General features: G+C 42.1%; 1 long non-coding RNA gene across 1 annotated transcript in view; it reads left to right on the top strand.

The window, feature by feature from the left end:
• Positions 1–412: 412 nt before the first annotated feature.
• LOC309633710 overlaps positions 413–16890 on the top strand; it is a 156445-nt gene continuing 139967 nt past the window's right edge. Inside the window, exon 1 of the long non-coding RNA XR_014247677.1 lies at positions 413–6513. This is a non-coding gene — a long non-coding RNA (uncharacterized lncRNA). The remainder of the gene's footprint in view (positions 6514–16890) is intronic.

The following is a 16890-nucleotide window of genomic DNA, read 5'->3' as shown; positions in this document are numbered from 1 at the left end:
GGCACAAAACCAACAACAGCAAGAAAAAAAAAAACAAAAACAAACAGGCAGCCAGCTCTCTGACCCAGAAATAAGGCCCAGATCAGAAGCTGGTGTAGGTGTCACACACATACACATGCCTAATAAAAACTAAGTGAATGGTCATGAAGATCCTTCCAGACTCTTTCAAAGTTACAAAGGATGGTGAGGGGGGAATGAGGAGGTGGGTGGGGGTGGCTTCAGGGTCAAACATGCCTAGTGCAGAAAAGCCAAAGCAATTTTACACTAGTTAAATTCTTAGAAAATCGCCGAAGAAATTTGCTGTTAATATCTTAGCATATTCTGTTCCAGACTTTTCAACGCATGCATACATGTTCATGGAACATTTTACCTAATTTGGGATCATGTCTATGTAATATTACTGAACAGTATATATTTTAAAAGCATACTTTCAAGTCATTAAATATTCCACGACTCATTTGAAAAACTTCTTAATATTCTTTCACATGTATGAATTATAATGTGTTTATCTCATCTTATTGGACATGTGAATAGATTTCCAGTTTCTTATTAGTATTAATAATATGGCAATAAATATTCCTATACATAAATTTTTGTCCCTTATTGTAATATTTCCTTAAAATATGTCCCTGGGACTTCCCTGGCGGTCCAGTGGTTAAGACAGTGCGCTTCCAATGGAGGGGGCGTGGGTTCCACCCCTGATCGGGGAACTAAGATCCCACATGCCATGCAGTGTGACCAAAAACAGAAAATATGTCCCTATACCTTATTTTGTTCCGTGTATATGAACAATTTTTAAGACCACACTCCCTCCATCAGTGTGTGACAACAGCCAATTCTCCAGATCTTCATTAATATTGAACATTATCATTATTTAAATCTTTGTTATTTGATAGTCCAAGGACATATTATCACTGCTTTGACTTGTAGCTGTCTGATTAATAGGATGCTAAACAGTGGTTTTTTGTTTTGTTTTAATTTTTGGCCATTGTACATTTTTTCTGGAAATAGTGCATTTGCGTCCTCGCCCTTCTCTTTTGGATTGCTAGCTTATGTCTTATCAAGTTCTAAAGCTCCTCTTATATTTGTGGCAAATAATTAACTTATAAATGGACAAGTATTTTCCCTTTGCAATTCATTTTATGGCTTTTACATTCAGGATGTCCTGCCTCACGCTGAGATAAGATACATCTTTGTGATTACCTATTAAAAGAAGTATACGTGCGCGGGTGCGAACGCGCACGCGCGCGCGCACACACACACACACACACACACACACACACACACACACTGCCTGAACCCAACGAATCCAATCCTTTTGTATTAACTCCTGCTTGCTTTGGAAGTTGTTTTCAAATGAGCAAAGACTCAGTTTCCCCACCCTCAAGAAGCCGAGATAAATGTGTACCTTTCCCTCCCCTTTGAGACTTAGGCAAGACCTCAGCATGCGCACTCGAGCACGCACCTAGATCTCCATAGATCTCCATCCGCTGGTAACTTCGGGCATCTAGGGGCGTTTTCATTCTATTAAACCATCTGGAGCCAACTTAATGCGGTACCACACTCTGCCATGTATTCCCTCCTGTGTTTGGATATGATACAATGAGAGATCGTTTATATTCTTTTGAGAACTAAAAGATTGGGGAAAACTCAATTATTCCAAACTGGGAACTGGTCTTCCAAGAGAACCTTAAAAAAATCAATGACTAGATTTCAATCTAAAGAAAACAATGCCTAAATTCTCGGTCTTAACCAAATACTACTGGGTGATTTAGACAAGGACCTCAGCTCTTATTAAGCTTGGTTTCCTCATTTAAAAAGTCCAGACAATAATAAATAAATAAATATTTATTTATTTTTGGCTGCCTTGGGTCTTACATTACTGCGTGATGGTTAAGAAAAGTAATGTTCCTAGCCTAGGGCCTCAGTAAACAGGCACTTAATAATGTGTGCTGAATTTGAAATTAAGGGAGGGTGAATAAAAGTAATGGCAGCTACACGGCTTTAAATTCCAGCCTGGCAAGATTAAGGCCCTCTGTTCTTTCCCTAACCTTAAGGTCCTTCCCTAGAGTGTAATTTACTGCAGTTACAGGCAGAAGCACTGAGGACACTGTAATGATATTTTCCAAATGACTTGAAACTTTTTTTTTTTAAAAACAACTTTTTTTTTTTTTGGCTGCTGTGCAGCTTGTGGAATCTTAGTTTTCCAACCAGGGATCGAACCCGGGCCTCCTCAGTGAAAGCGCAGAGTAAGACTGGACCGCCAAGGAAAATCCTTTTTTTTTTTTTTTTTTTTTTAATAAATTTATTTATTTATTTATTTTTGGCTGCCTTGGGTCTTTGTTGCTGCCCACGGGCTTTCTCTAGTTGAGGCAAGCAGGGGCTACTCTTCATTGCGGTGCGCGGGCTTCTCATTGCGGTGGCTTCTCCTGTTGCAGAGCACAGGCTCTAGGCACACAGGCTTCAGTAGTTGTGGCACGCAGGCTCAGTAGTTGTGGCCCACGGGCTTAGTTGCTCCGCGGCATGTGGGATCTTCCCACACCAGGGCCTGAACCCGTGTCCCCGGCATTGGCAGGTGGATTCTTAACCACTGCACCACCAGGGAAATCCCCTGCCAGGGAAAATTCTTCAAGAAATAAAAACCAGGCAAAATAAGTATATAAACAGGAAGCCTAGTCTCCTAAAGCCTAGGTTTGTGTTTACTTGTCACAGGAAAAATAATAATGGTTAAGATGTACTGAGGGCTGACCATGCCCTATACACTGTGCTAAGCATGCAGGATATTTTCTCATCCTCCCACCAGCCTGGATGGTGTTGGCACCATTATGAGCAACTTGTTACAAATAAGAAGACAGAGTCTTGCCCAAATTCATACAATGAGTACAGGATAGAATGGGGACTGTGCAGCTCTGACACCAGCACCCAGGCTCCTAACAGCTACACAGATATAGCCATGCATTCATAATAACTTGTCATCAGACGAGACCACATCTCCATCACTTGCCCAGCCTGGGTTATTTCCAAGGTGTTCTGGAAGGAATTTCTGCTTCCCAAATACCTTCTCTATTTCCTCTTATGATTCAGAATATTTTGTATTTTGAAATACAAGCCTTTTCATTTCAAACTCAGATATGTCTTAAAATGTCACTGCCCCTGGTGGACTTTCTATTTTGATGTATGTACCCATGAAGGTGTAAGTGACTGTTATCAGATTCCTTCCAGAGAAAAGTTTTGGCTGGGTGACGGGAAGAATGTGAGGGAATAAGGGGCAGAAGAAGGACAGATTGGAAGAGCCAGGGAACTCCAAAAATAAAAAAAAATCTTGACAATTCCACAAACTTGCTTTGAACTGCCTTGAATAGGATATACCATTTTTTAGGATGTATTAGAACCAAATTGACAATTTGCTGTATGAAGAATTAACAGGGAAGAGAAAATCTATTTCTACCTTATTTGGCTTTTTTTTTCCCTCTTAATTAACAGGACATCCGAACACTTTAAAATTTATTTTAATTAAAAAAAATTTTTATTATAGCTAAATTACAATGTTAGTTTCAGGTGTACAGCATAGTGAGTCAGTATTTTTATGGATTATATTCCCAAACTCTTTAATTAGATTCCTTAATTAAAATCTTTCACTTCTTAAAAGTGGCATTTTTACTAAAATAAAAATATATAGAAAAAAGATTTGATTTGAATATTCCCTTCTCTTTGTGCTGCTCCCGATGCACATAATCTTCATTTCTTAATGTTCTTTCTGGAGACAGTCATAATTAAGTATATTGAGTCTCTGGTTCTATGTTTGAAAGCACAAAATCATCAAAGGGCTTTTATGTTTAACATTTCTAGCCCAAACCAAATCTGAACAAATTTAATGGCCATATTATACATTCAACTTGGTTTATTTGTTTCCCTTCTCCTCCCATAATACAACCTATGCATTACAAAGCACGGAAGTATGGTAAAAATTCAGGGGCAAATGTATTCTTTTAGCCAGAGGGGTGACATTACAAGACCCAAGGGGACTGCAGGAGCCATGACTATGGGATAAACATCTTTGATTTAGTGGTGTACTGCCTTTATGCTTATTATTTAAAAAGAAAGAAAAAGTAAGTGGTCAGAGTGCCCCTATTTCTTAAATTATGAGAGACTCCCCTAGTCTCTCTTTGATTCCATAAAGTCGCATGGCTGACAGCGCATTATTGCCCATAAAACTCTAATTCGTCAAAACAATGTAAAAGTACACAAAGGACTAGGAAAAAGTCAGCATGGAGATTTAGAACTTGAAGCCCAACTGCCATTTTCCTCGTCGGCCCACCGCAGCTGCTCTGCGTAGCTCCCACTTTGCAAACCTAGACACAACTGCGTTCATTCCGGCAGCGCCTCTTAGCTCAGCTCACCCCCTTAAAGCTGACAAGTGACCGCCAGCAGCCGGCTCATTTCTGAAGAAAGCTTTTAGATGGATTAAAATGTCAGACACTCAGACAGTTTAAATTGAGAGCTAGGGCTGTTTAGCTAAGTGTGTAGCTCCCTGCCGCATAATGACAGCCCACTCCACCACTCCACTTCTCAGCGGCCAGAAGGGAGACAAGATGGGTGAAGGATCATAAGCAGTTCATCTCAGCGTGTCTAAAGCAATTGTCTGAGCAGTACACAGACTGGAACGGGGACTGCTATGTGTCTGCTCTCCAGCCAGACTGCACATTAGACAGGACGGTCTTCCTGACTCTTGACCTACCAGCTGCCCCCAGTTGCCCTGAGAGGTCAACTGGATACCCAAGAGGCTCCACTGCGGCGATTTTTTCACGACCCCTCCCACTCCCACCCCCGTGCAACTCTTTCCTTCCTTCAAGACATTTCCTGATGATTAACTTACTGACTTGTAATATAGTAAAAGAATTCACATTCCTTAACTATTAAAAGTATTAAAAGAGAGGGTTAAAAAATATTAGTGCATCAATCTTCCCAAAGATATGTGTGCGTGTGTGTGAGAGAGAGACAGAGAGAGACAGAAAGAGAGACAGAGAGAGAGAGATAAAAGAGCATCCTGGGCCATAATTGGGAAAGAAAAAACTGAGTAGTAGAAAAGACACAGCACAAAGAACGGAGAGTCTTAGGTTCTAAAGCTAGAACTAAATAAATTTAGCAAGCCCCTTAATTTTCCTGGCTCTTGTTTCCTATTCAGAAAAGGAGATAATTGGACCAGTTCTCCAAAGTCTTCAGGCATATTTCAGGCTAAAGGGAGGCGTATTAGAAGCCCGGAGTCCTTTCTGCAGTACTTCGTCTTTACTGTGTAGCATTGGCAAAGGGCTTACATGTCTGCCTATGACCCAGGTGCCTGGTCTCTCTTGAACTGTATACATTCTGATGGGTCAAATTTGCAACTTGACTGTACTCAAATGGCACATCTTTTGATCAGACCGGCATCAGGAGAAAGCAGACACCAATGTGTCTCAGAGTTGTGCCAGCGAAAGTCCACAAAGAGATCTGAGGTTGGTCCGGCCATTAACAGGTTACAGCCCAAGTTCATCTTTTCTGCCAGAGACATTATCTCATTGGCAGGTCTCGCCAGAGGCCCAAGTTCTGTCTCATTACGATTCTCCCAAGCACTGAGAATCTGCTTTGTCACTGACACCCATTTATTTAGTTTATAGTTCTGCTATGTCCTTAGGCAACCTTTCCATAGAGACACAGGAAAGAAGAGTCTTCGATTAACCAATTCAAGGCAGAAAGGAATGAAAACAATCATAGCACCACAGAATACCCAAGATAGTGACAGAAAAAAAAAAAATCCACATTTCTATATTTAAAAAGGACTTGAGGGTATGGATTGCAAAGGGAATGCCCAATGCATGTAAAAATGAGTGAATAAATCACCCTTTCCCTGCTAGGCATAGGGCGAAGGAAACAATACAAAGCATTAGAAGGCAACTTGGAGGGGTGGTGGAGGGGTGTCATGAGGCCTGAGATCGCACCCTAAAAGAAAGGAAGAACAAGTCACCAGAATGGGGAAGGGGGACACACATGGATCTGGATAGGAAAGGAGTTAATAGACTTTTTCTATAGATTATTGGCTGCACCAAGAATTTGGGATAAATATTTAAATAGGTTGGGATACAAAGTGTCATAATTTAGAAGGAAAGACGTGGCCCTTACTTACATACGATATTTTCTATTAACTGGGCTAATTAAACTTTCAGCCTGACAACCAATGAAAATCAAAAAGAGAGACTTAACTACTTGTCTCCAGGGCCTTTCTTTTGCAAAAGCTTTTCAGGTTCCCTCTTCCCTGAAGCCGTGCAGTTGTACAAAGAACGCTCTGTGCCACGCTGGCGGCCTCCCTTCTTTAGAAGAACTCGTGGCCGCAGCATTGTCGGCGGCCCACTCCTGGGGCAGCGCTTTGCCCGCTGCGACAGCGCCTCTGCTGGTGAGACGGAGCAGCGCGCCGAAGCGGGGACAGCAGATGCCCAAGGCGAGGACCGGCCTCCTAGGGCGTCGCCTTCCGTTTGTGCAGTGAGTTGGGGTCCCCATCATTGCGCTGTTCCGTGCAAAATATGTGCGAGAAATCTTTGTTTCACACTACCTCCCCCTTCCAGCCGGGTGGGAGGCCTGCGTGGGTACCCAAGCCTTCTCCCCTGCGCGGGCCCCCGGCAAGCTGCCGTTGCAGCATCCTTTCGGGCACAAGTTCAATACTGCTGCAACTTTTCTAGAAAAAAAAGAGCTGAGAGCAGGCGGGTGGGAGGGAGAACAAGCCAGGGGGCGCCGCAGAGGGGTAAAGGGCAATCCCTCGAACAAGAGGGGCATTTGTAGTGTATTTTAACTCCCCTTTAGTGACCCGGGGTGCAGACTGCAGCAGGGCGGGGCCAGCCAGTTTGCATCGGACCCAGGGGCGCAGCGTGGATGATCCGGGAGGCTGCACCCGGAGCCCGCGGCGTGCAGGGCCAGAGGGAGAAGAGACGTTCCTTGGTCAAAAGAGACATCGAAGTTAGGGGTGCCACCCCAAAACGCCAAGTGCAGGGGAGCTCGTCTTCAGGGCGGTGCCTGCCCCCCTCCCGCGTTCCCGGCCACGGAAGGATGCTGAGTCATTCCTCCTCCGCCGCCGCGCGAGCGCGCCCCCTCTTCTTCCCGTTAGCAGAGGGGAGGCGTCCCAGCTATCGTCCAGGGCCCCTCCTCTGCATCGTAGGCCAGCTGGGGGGCTGTGCAGGAACCCCCTGAGAATGCGCCCCACCTGATGTGTGTTCGTGCACTGGCACGTTTCTCGGGAGAAAATACCGAACTTTCATTGCCTTCTAAAGGTGTTCTTGACTCCAAAAGGGCCTCAGATTTGGCTGTTTGGAGCAATCCATTTGTTTCACAGTTTGGCAAACGGTGCGCGGAAGGGGAAAAGGGCTTCCCCAAGCCCCGGGTCTCCCGTGCGCTCTTACACTAATGCTCTAGCTTTTGCATTTTGACATCGAGAAACTCCCTGGACTCTGTCCCTCTCCCCATCTAATTACTTCCCTCCGTGATTTGCCAGAAGCATCTTCCCTGACCATTTTAAAAGTTATTTCTGCGATTTCCCTATAGAGAATTCCTCTGCCATTCCCAGACCCTCTGTTTTCTCTAGTGCCCCACCCTTTCGCCACACGGGTTACTGCCGCAGGCACCGGAAACAACCTGGAAAACGTGTGCTGTTTTGTGCAAAATGCTGCAGTAACGAGCCCGGACACACACACACACCCCTTCTTCTGGAACCTCTTAGTGGTTTGGCTTTTAAGGAACTTTGGGGAGTTTCTACTCTGCCTGATGGCAGCTTCCCGAGGCGGAACAGCGAGATGAGGGCTGTGGGTGGAACGAAAAAGCCGGTCCTAAAAGAACTTGTATTGCCTATATTACAGTCCCTCGTTAATACGGACGCCGCAGCCCAAGCGCCAGGCCTGAGGACCAGGGTGACCCTACACTTTTTGAGCAGGGTGTGGGTAGACTCTCTTCTTGGGTATCCACGGGCGACGCGTACTGTCCTCACTGTATCCTAAACTGCCCAGCCCTTCCAGATTAGCCGGATCCTTTTAAACCAAGCAGCAGTGCCCACAGCAGAGAGCGCGAGCTGCTGGAGCGGAGGTGGGCGCTAGGGGGCAAGAGGGTGGAGCACGCAGCCCCAGCATTTCCAGGCTCGCGATCCCATTTCTCCACTATTCCACTTCTATCCGGTTGGTCTGGTCTTCCAGGCTCTCGAGCCTTTGCTTCACTTTTTGCTGGTCGATTGAACAGGGCTCGATATTAATCGCTCATCTTCGAAGCTCTTTGGAATAAGATCCGTACTCTCGCGGTTTAAAGCTCTTCTCTCTGTTCCAGGAATCAGCGTTTCTGCTTTTCTTATCAGACTTACACAATTGACTTTACATTTTCCCCATGGGTTTTTTGCACAGCCCCCAAGGCAGGCTGTATGTATTATTTACTTTGTATTATTTACTTTGGCATTGTGGAGGGCAGGACTGCTCTTTAGCTGTGTGTGGTTGGTTGCCTTATCTTTGTTCTTGAGCGATTAGGCGGCCTTATTCCATAAAACATGAAGGTCTTTTATCTGAGAGCAGAGTCACTCGCGCATATCAGCCGGGGGTAGATAAAATAGAGGGTCATAGTTGTATCTTCAGGACGCTTGCTTATTACTGTAATCATACAAGTAATGAACATTTGACCACCGTCTCTGTGCTCACAAGTTTTTAACCCTCACAGCCCTGACAAAAGAGGAATGATTTTCTTCAGGGTCTTTTTTTGTCTGTTTGTTTGCTGCACCTCAGCTAGACGGAGAGTTCCCGGACCCGGGACCCCTACTGTGGAAGCGCAGACTCCTAACCACTGGACCCCCAGTGAATTCCCCATTTTCCTCAATTTTATAGAGGGTACCAAGGTCTGGATCTGAACCCAAACCTATTTCAAAGTCTTTGCCATTGTCTAGGAAGAGAGTTTGGGGTATGGAGGCTAAGAGGTCAAGACTATTAGGAATTATTTCTAATTTCAAGAATTCTGGGATTATGGAATCAAATTGTTTAGGACAGAGGCAGTTGGAAATGAGTACAGCATAGGGGTTGGAAGTACAGACTGAAGTTTTATAGTCTGGGTGAGACTCTGAGTCTGCTAATTACCGTCTGCTAGAAACTGCTTATCTCCTTAGACTTTATTATTGTAATGTGAAGATGAGGCAAAACAGTAATACACACCTCACAGTTTCGCTGAGGGAATTTAATTAGATGTGTTTCCAATACTTAGGACAGGGGCAAACAGAAGGTGCTTAATTGATGTTAGTGCTTAGAAATATTAAGATCAAAGAAGGGTGAGTGAACCAAAAACTAACGCAACATTGTAAATCAACTATACTTAACAATAATAAATTTAAAAAAATAAATACAAAGAAGGGTGAGTGAAAATTTGGCTTCCTAAACTAACACTTCTACTCTTTCCATTCTTAGCTCCTCCTCTTCGAGGCAGATAGGCTAATTTCAGTCTAAGGAAAATCATACTGTGTACTGTTTCCACTTCCCTCAACCTTTGTATGCAAGTAAAATCAGTTTAAACCAAGGACAGATTTAAAAGAGTAAGTCACAAACGGTTAGCCCTGTAAATCGTGCACGAAGGCAGAGGCCAGGTCTCCTCTTTGGTGTGGTTCTCTGTTCTCTGGAAAAGAATTCCAAAGTCATGCAGACATCCCTGGCTTCAGGGCTTCACCAGAGACTGACGTGAGCTGGCACAAACTATTTAATCTCTCCAAGCCTACCGTTTTTTGTTTCTTCAAAATGGGGATAGTAATACCATCTCTTCAAGGTTGCAGTAAGAATTCAATGACATGATATACGTGAAAGTGCTTAGCAGAGTGCCTGACCCATCACTGTTTCTCCATAAATGTTTACTTTCCCTCTTTCCTTTGTCATGATGAGAATTGACTGGGTTACCTATTGATTGTTTGGTATGTGAGCCTGTGGCCAATTCCTCTTCTTCCGTACATGGAAATGTGCATTCAGATTAATGTTAATACAATTTTCTGTTGTAAAGGATCATTCTGAAACCCCATAACCATGAAGGGTGAGTGAGCATCGTCCTGAGTCATCCTAGGGAACAAAAGGTAGTGGGTGGAGCTAGTTACCAGAGTCTAAAAGGGCCCTATCCCTCACTGCATTCAGGGGGTGTTGGTTGGTTTATTTTGCAAATGGGTTGTGAACTGCAGATGTCCCTGGGAGAGAAAATAGAAAATTACTAGCAGATCCCTAAGAGAACCTGGCTTCTTTTTGAAGAAGAGAAATGCATTAAGCTGAGAGTTGGAAGAGCAATGAGAAATGGGGCCACAGACTCTGAAAGTTATCATCTGCCAAGAGGGTGATAAGGTTTTCAAAAGAACTAGAGGGATTTATACTTCTAGCCATGATGGAGTAACTGGTACCAGACTAGTCCTCCAGCCGTAAACAACTATGAAACTGGGTGAAAATATTTGAGGCAGCCGTTTATAGGCAATGGACCAGAGGCAGCCCAACACTGTTATCCCTGACAGACAAAAACTTAAAGGTAAATCCCCAAATCATCCAGCTCTCTACTGGGAGACAAGTGTCTAACTGCAGCACTGAAGTCCAAGCAGTTCTTGGACGTAGAGATGAAGAGACAGAGAACAGAATGTAGCAGAGCTGAAACAACTGGAATCTACAGAATAGGGCATCAGCAAAGAGGAAGATCTGCAGAAAGGGCTTCCCAACAGTCTGTATGGGGTAGGGGTCAGGGGGGAGGGGGTCCCTCATGAGACCACGACTGAGAACTGGGCTGTAAATGTACAGGAAGAGACCATCAGGGGCTCATCAGATAGCAGCTACTATGGGGTTGAAAATGAACAGTTACTAGCAATGCTGGTGGAAAAGCAGTTCCCAAAGACTTTGGACTTTTGAACCCAAAGTCTCAGTAACACTTTGTTAACACCCCTGGAATCCAACTAAGACACCAGAAAGAACTTTTCATAGGAGTAAAGACTATACTCTAAAGCAGGATTCAGTAAACTTTTTCTGTAAAAGGCAATACAGTAAGTCCCCTACATACAAACGAGTTCCATTCCAAGCAAGCGTTCGTAAGTCCAATTTGTTCGTTAAGTCTAACAAAATTAGCCTAGGTACCCAACTAACACAATCGGCTATATAGTACTGTACTGTAATAGGTTTATAATACTTTTCACACAAATAATACATGAAAAACAAACACAAAAAATAAAGAAAACACTTTTAATCTTACAGTAGAGTACCTTGGAAAGTACAGTAGTACAGTACAACAGCTGGCATACAGGGTCTGGCACCGAGTGAACAGGCAGGAAATAAAGATACTGTATTACTGTACTCTGTACAGTACTGTACAGTAAAGTATACAAAACCACAACCACTTGTAGAGGTGGTTGTCACATATATGTGTGACATGTATGCCAGACACGTGAACTAAATTACGTGACTGGACATGCAAACGTACATTCGCATCTTTGAAAGTTCGCAACTTGAAGGTTCGTGTGTAGGGGACATACTGTATGGTAAATATTTTTGCCTGTGCAGGCCATACAGTTTCTATTGCAGCTACTCAATCCTGCCATGGTAGCACAAAACCAGTCCTAGACAATATGTAAATGAATAGCATGACTGTGTTCCAATAAAACTTTATTTTCAAAAACAGGTAGGTAGGATTGGTCCGAGGATCAACACATGCACTATAGTAAGACCTATTCCAGACCTGCATTAACAAAGCCTAAAACTAAACCCTGACAAAATCTCAGGGGAGACAGAATTTGAAGATTGCGGCCTATCAGGGTAGAGGAGCTTGGGAAATACCTTGTGCTTTCCACAGATTCTATAACAAAGTACCAGACTAAGCTTATGCAAGTTAAAGGTGATCAGCCAGTAACTGAACTGCCTTCTAAAACAAGAATTAACACTCTTCAGAGGAAGATAACAGAGCTCAGAATCTTTATAACATACTATTCAAAATATCCAGTATTCAATCAAAAATTACGAGACAAACTAAAAAGTGGGAAAATGTGATCCAGAACCAAAAAAAATAGCAGTCAGTACCAACCAGTCTGAAGTGGCTTAGATGTTGGATTGAGTAGACAAAGGTTTTCAATCAGCTATGATAAATAGGTTCAAAGAACTGAATGAAAATACGTGCAAAGAAGGAAAGAAAAAACAGGGTCTAACAAATGAAGAGATAGGAAATCCCAGCAGAGAAATAAAAACTTTAAAAAAAAGAAGGAAATCAAAATTTTAGAACTGAAAAATACAGCTGAAATGAAAAATTCACTGATGGGTTTAATCGTTTATTGGAGATGGCAAGAAAATAGAATCAGTAAACTTGAAAATGGATTAACTGAAAGTATTCAATATGAAGAAATAAGAGAAAAAAGATTGAAGAAAACTGAACAGAAACTCAAAGGACCTGTGGGAGAATATCAAACAGTCTAACATGCACGTAATTGGAACTTCAGAAAGAGAAGAGATTAATGTTGAGCAGAAAAAGATATTTTGAGGAAATAATGACAAAACTTCTCAAAATTGATGAAAAATATTACAGATCCAAGAGGCTTGGCAAATTCCAAAAGGAAAAAATATTTTTAAAAACCACACACAAGCATATCAAGTAAAATTGCTGAAAATCAAAGATGAAGAGAAGGTCTTGAAGCAGGCAGAAAAAAGGACACATTACTTACACACAAAGATAAGGATGACCACTGATTTCTTGTCAGAAACAGAGGCCAGAAGACAATGAAAAGACATCTTTTCAATGTTGAAACAAAAGTCAAATTATTTATAATTCTATATCCAATAAAAAGTTCCTTTAAGAGAGGGGGTAAAATAAAGACATGTCTGACAAATGAAAGTTAAGAGAATTTATTGCCAGCAGACCTGCATTATAAGAATTATAAAGAACCAAGGGGGGGACTTCCCTGCTGGTGCAGTGGTTAAGAATCTGCCTGCCAACGCAGGGGACATGGGTTCGAGCCCTGGTCCAGGAAGATCCCACGTGCTGCGGAGCAACTAAGCCCATCCGCCACAACTACTGAGCCCACGTGCCACAACTACTGAAGCCCACGTGCCTACAGCCCATGCTCCGCAACAAGAGAAGCCACCGCAATGAGAAGCCCATGCACCGCAACGAAGAGTAGCCCCCCACTCACCAAAACTAGAGAAAGCCCACACGCAGCAACGAAGACCCAATGCAGCCAAAAATAAATAAATAAATTTATTTTAAAAATAAAAATGTGTTTTAAAACTAACACAACATTGTAAAGCAATTATACTCCAATTAAAAAAAAAAAAAAAAGAACCAAGGGCCAAGAGCGAATGATACTAGACAGATGTCTAGGAAGGAATGAAGACTCTGCAAATGGTAAATAAATAGATGGATATAAAAGGGAGCTAACTATTTACAATAGCCAAGACATGGAAGCAACCTCAAAGTCCATCGACAGATGAATGAATAAAGATGTGGTGTATATATATATATATATATATACACATACACACACACACACACACACACACACACACACACAATGGACCATTACTCAGCCATAGAAAAGAATGAAATAATACCATTTGAAGCAACATGGATGGACCTAGAGATTATCATACTAAGTGAAGTAAGTCAGACAAAGAAAGACAGATATCATATGATATCACTTATATGTGGAATCTAAAAAAATTATACAAATGAATTTACTTACAAAACAGAAATAGACTCACAGACACAGAAAACAAACTTATGGTTACCAAAAGGGAAAGTGGGGGGAGGGATAAATTAGGGATTTGGGATTAGCAGATACACAGTACTACATATAAAATAGATAAACAACAAGGTCCTGTATAGCACAGGGAACTATATTAAATATCTTGTAATAACCTATAATGGAAAAGAATCTGAAAAGAATTTATATATGCATATGTATAACTGAATCACTTTGCTGTACACCTAAAATGTAAATCAACTATTCTTCAATTAAAAATATTAATTAAAAATAAACATAAAAGCTAGGAATATAATCTAGCATTTTAAATTGAGTATAAATCTCTTACAAAATCACTTAAGTGCAAAAGGGACCATTTTAATGTAATTTGGAAAAGAATGAACAAAAATTAAAATATTTCTTGGACTGTGAAAAAAATAATAATAATAAAAACGGAGCTAAGGTTCCTTGCATTCTCACAGAAGCCTCCTTAGAGGGAGTTGCTATCCTTAGTGCCTGGCTGGTCACAGTGCTGCAGGTGGGAGCACTAGCTTTTATAGAGTGCCTCCTGTGTACTAGGCAGCAGGCTCGATGCTTTCTATCTAAAATCCGATTTAATTTACACATCAGCACTCTGGTAGAAATTACTATTCTTAACAGATGTGGTCCACAGTTGAGATTCAGAAACAGGCCCTAGCAGGTTATTGCATGAGTCCTCTGGTTGCAATCCAAGCCTGCTTCAGATCTACATAAGACTAAACAACTTCAGCATGACCCCATAGCTTCTGAAATCATCTAGCTGTCATCTAGCAAAGAATTTAGGATTACTTATTCACTGAGTACTTACTATGTGGTAGACATTGTGGCATACATGATTTCGTCTCAGTCCCTACTACAAACCTATGAAGTTGGCATAATTATTCCCATTTTACAGATGAGGAAACTGAGGTTTTGAGAAGTCAAGTAACTTCCTCATACTGCTGGTGGTATTAAAATCCCTTTCGGTCTGATACCAAAGTGCATAACCACTAAATTACAAAATCAGCCTAGGAAAAAATAAATGAAAAGTTCTCATATTTCTGAAAGTTATTTATATTATTTTTGCTATTTATCCCAACATACACTGTCTTTTAATATTAACAATAAAAGTATACTGCTATTGGTGGAAGAGGAGGCAAGTCACAGAGGATATCACCTCACTGTAGATCCATGCTTCGGAAGGTTTGAGGAAGATGACCCTGTAAATGTTTGGTAGCAGCTCTAACTTGGAAAGAAGTTTAAATGAAATCCACACTGGCCTGTGTGAAGAGGGGAGAAGACAGACCACACTGAAATTGCCCCAATTAGAAGAGTCAACAGGGGCTTAACCTGGAAGAGTTTCCAGAACTTCTGGTCATTTTTAACACCAGCTGTTTGAATCATGAGATGAGCCCTCAGGATGGTAATGAAGTTAGCAATGCAAACTTTCCATGGACACATCACTTACTCATTGTTTATTTGGAAAGTGTCAGCTTCCATCTGCTGAATGTCCCCCAGCACACTTCATGCTCCCCTGGGTTTGGCAGTCTCTGTCCAGAGGAGGGGAAAACATGTCATTTGCTGCTTTCTAATGTTACGGGAAAATGTTGCATCTATCAGAAATTGATCATAGCGGGGAAAAATTGTGTATTGGGTAAGAGGCATAACAGAGTCCTTCTTTCCTACCCAGTGCTCTGGAGATACAAAATTGAAGAACACAACCTACCTGCTTTCAAGGAGCATATGATCCTTCAGGAAGACAAGACACTAGTGAATGAAAAGAAAACACACCTTCTAAGAGAGCACAAACGAGCAGTGCAGGTGGTGAGAGCTGAGGTGTTTAGATGGGGGAAACCATGGAAGACTTCATGGAGGAGGTGAGATTGAGTGTAAGTGGAGAATGAGTACAGGGGAGGGCAGTCAAATCTGAGAAACAGAGAGATGGGTTGGCTTCATAGGTGGACTTCGAGAGATTTGTGAACCATCTGAACTTACATACAAACTTCCCTGCATCTGTGCATTTTTCTAGAAAGAGGAACCCTATGTTGCAGATGATTTTCAACAGAGTCTTTAGCAACCTCAACAGTCAGAACCAGTACTGTAGGGGCTAGAGAATTATCAACAGCTGTATCATTGGTCTCACAGTGAGGCACTAGCTGCCTTGAGTTCTTTTTTTTTTTTTTTTATTACCTATAAGTAATTCAGATGCAGATAATTTCAACACTATAGGGAGGGTGCCAAAGCAAGCAGTGGGGGAGACACTGAGGACAGAAAGCTCTTTTGGCACTCCTAGCACATGGGGTAGTGGCTGCCTCTTTGTGAACCAGCTGTGCTCATTCATTCTGGAATCAGGACATCTGGGGTCTCCAATAGGGAACCACGTCTCTTGATTTGGGAACTGTCAGCTATGGTAGTTTCCTGGTGTGTTTACATGGATAATACTTGACCTACGTGTAGAAATTAAAGGTTTTCATCTTGCTTCCTCCTTCCACTGGGGGCACCCCCTGGAGGACTGCAGTGGTCCGTAGCTCCTGGACCTTCCAAGAAGCTTATTTAATATTCTTGCCCTTCCTCCCCCTGCCCATAGCAAACCCATCTTCTATTCCAATTCCAAATTTCTTCTGTTTCAAGGAGTATTATGGGATATTGCATCTCCTTTCCAGCTTTCAAGAATATTATTTATCATCTAAAACCTGAAAGCTTTTTTTCTTTAAATTTAGATCAAAGCAGAGAGAAACTGATTTGCAAATATCTTTACCGAACTTGACATGTTATTTTAAGCTAGGAACTGATTGATTAGAATTGAGTTTTGTAGTCAAAATGAGGCTGGAGGATTTTCTGGTTACACTTAGGCGTGAGGCCCAATTACAATGACTCATCACTTCAGAGTAAAAGAGTAATTTCGATTCTATGAGAGTTTTGCTTCACTAGGAATTTTATAGGAAAGTTCTTTTTTGTTCTAGTTTAGACACCAACAACAGGCAACCTGGGCTTTGCACAGGTATCAAGTTTTCTTAAATAAAATCATACCAAGCAAGTCTATTTTGATTTTCAGTGTAGGGTTTTTTTCCCCTCTCCTTTACCTCTTTTTGAGAGGAAGACTCTTCAGACAGGAAGCCTGGAGCTACTCATAAATTCTCTCTACGACTGCAGAA

This window comes from Balaenoptera borealis (assembly GCF_965194805.1).
Source record: "Balaenoptera borealis genome assembly, chromosome: 8".
Taxonomy (NCBI): domain Eukaryota; kingdom Metazoa; phylum Chordata; class Mammalia; order Artiodactyla; family Balaenopteridae; genus Balaenoptera; species Balaenoptera borealis.
The sequence above is the reverse complement of the archived record's forward strand: the minus strand, read 5'-3'. Positions and strand labels throughout refer to the sequence as shown.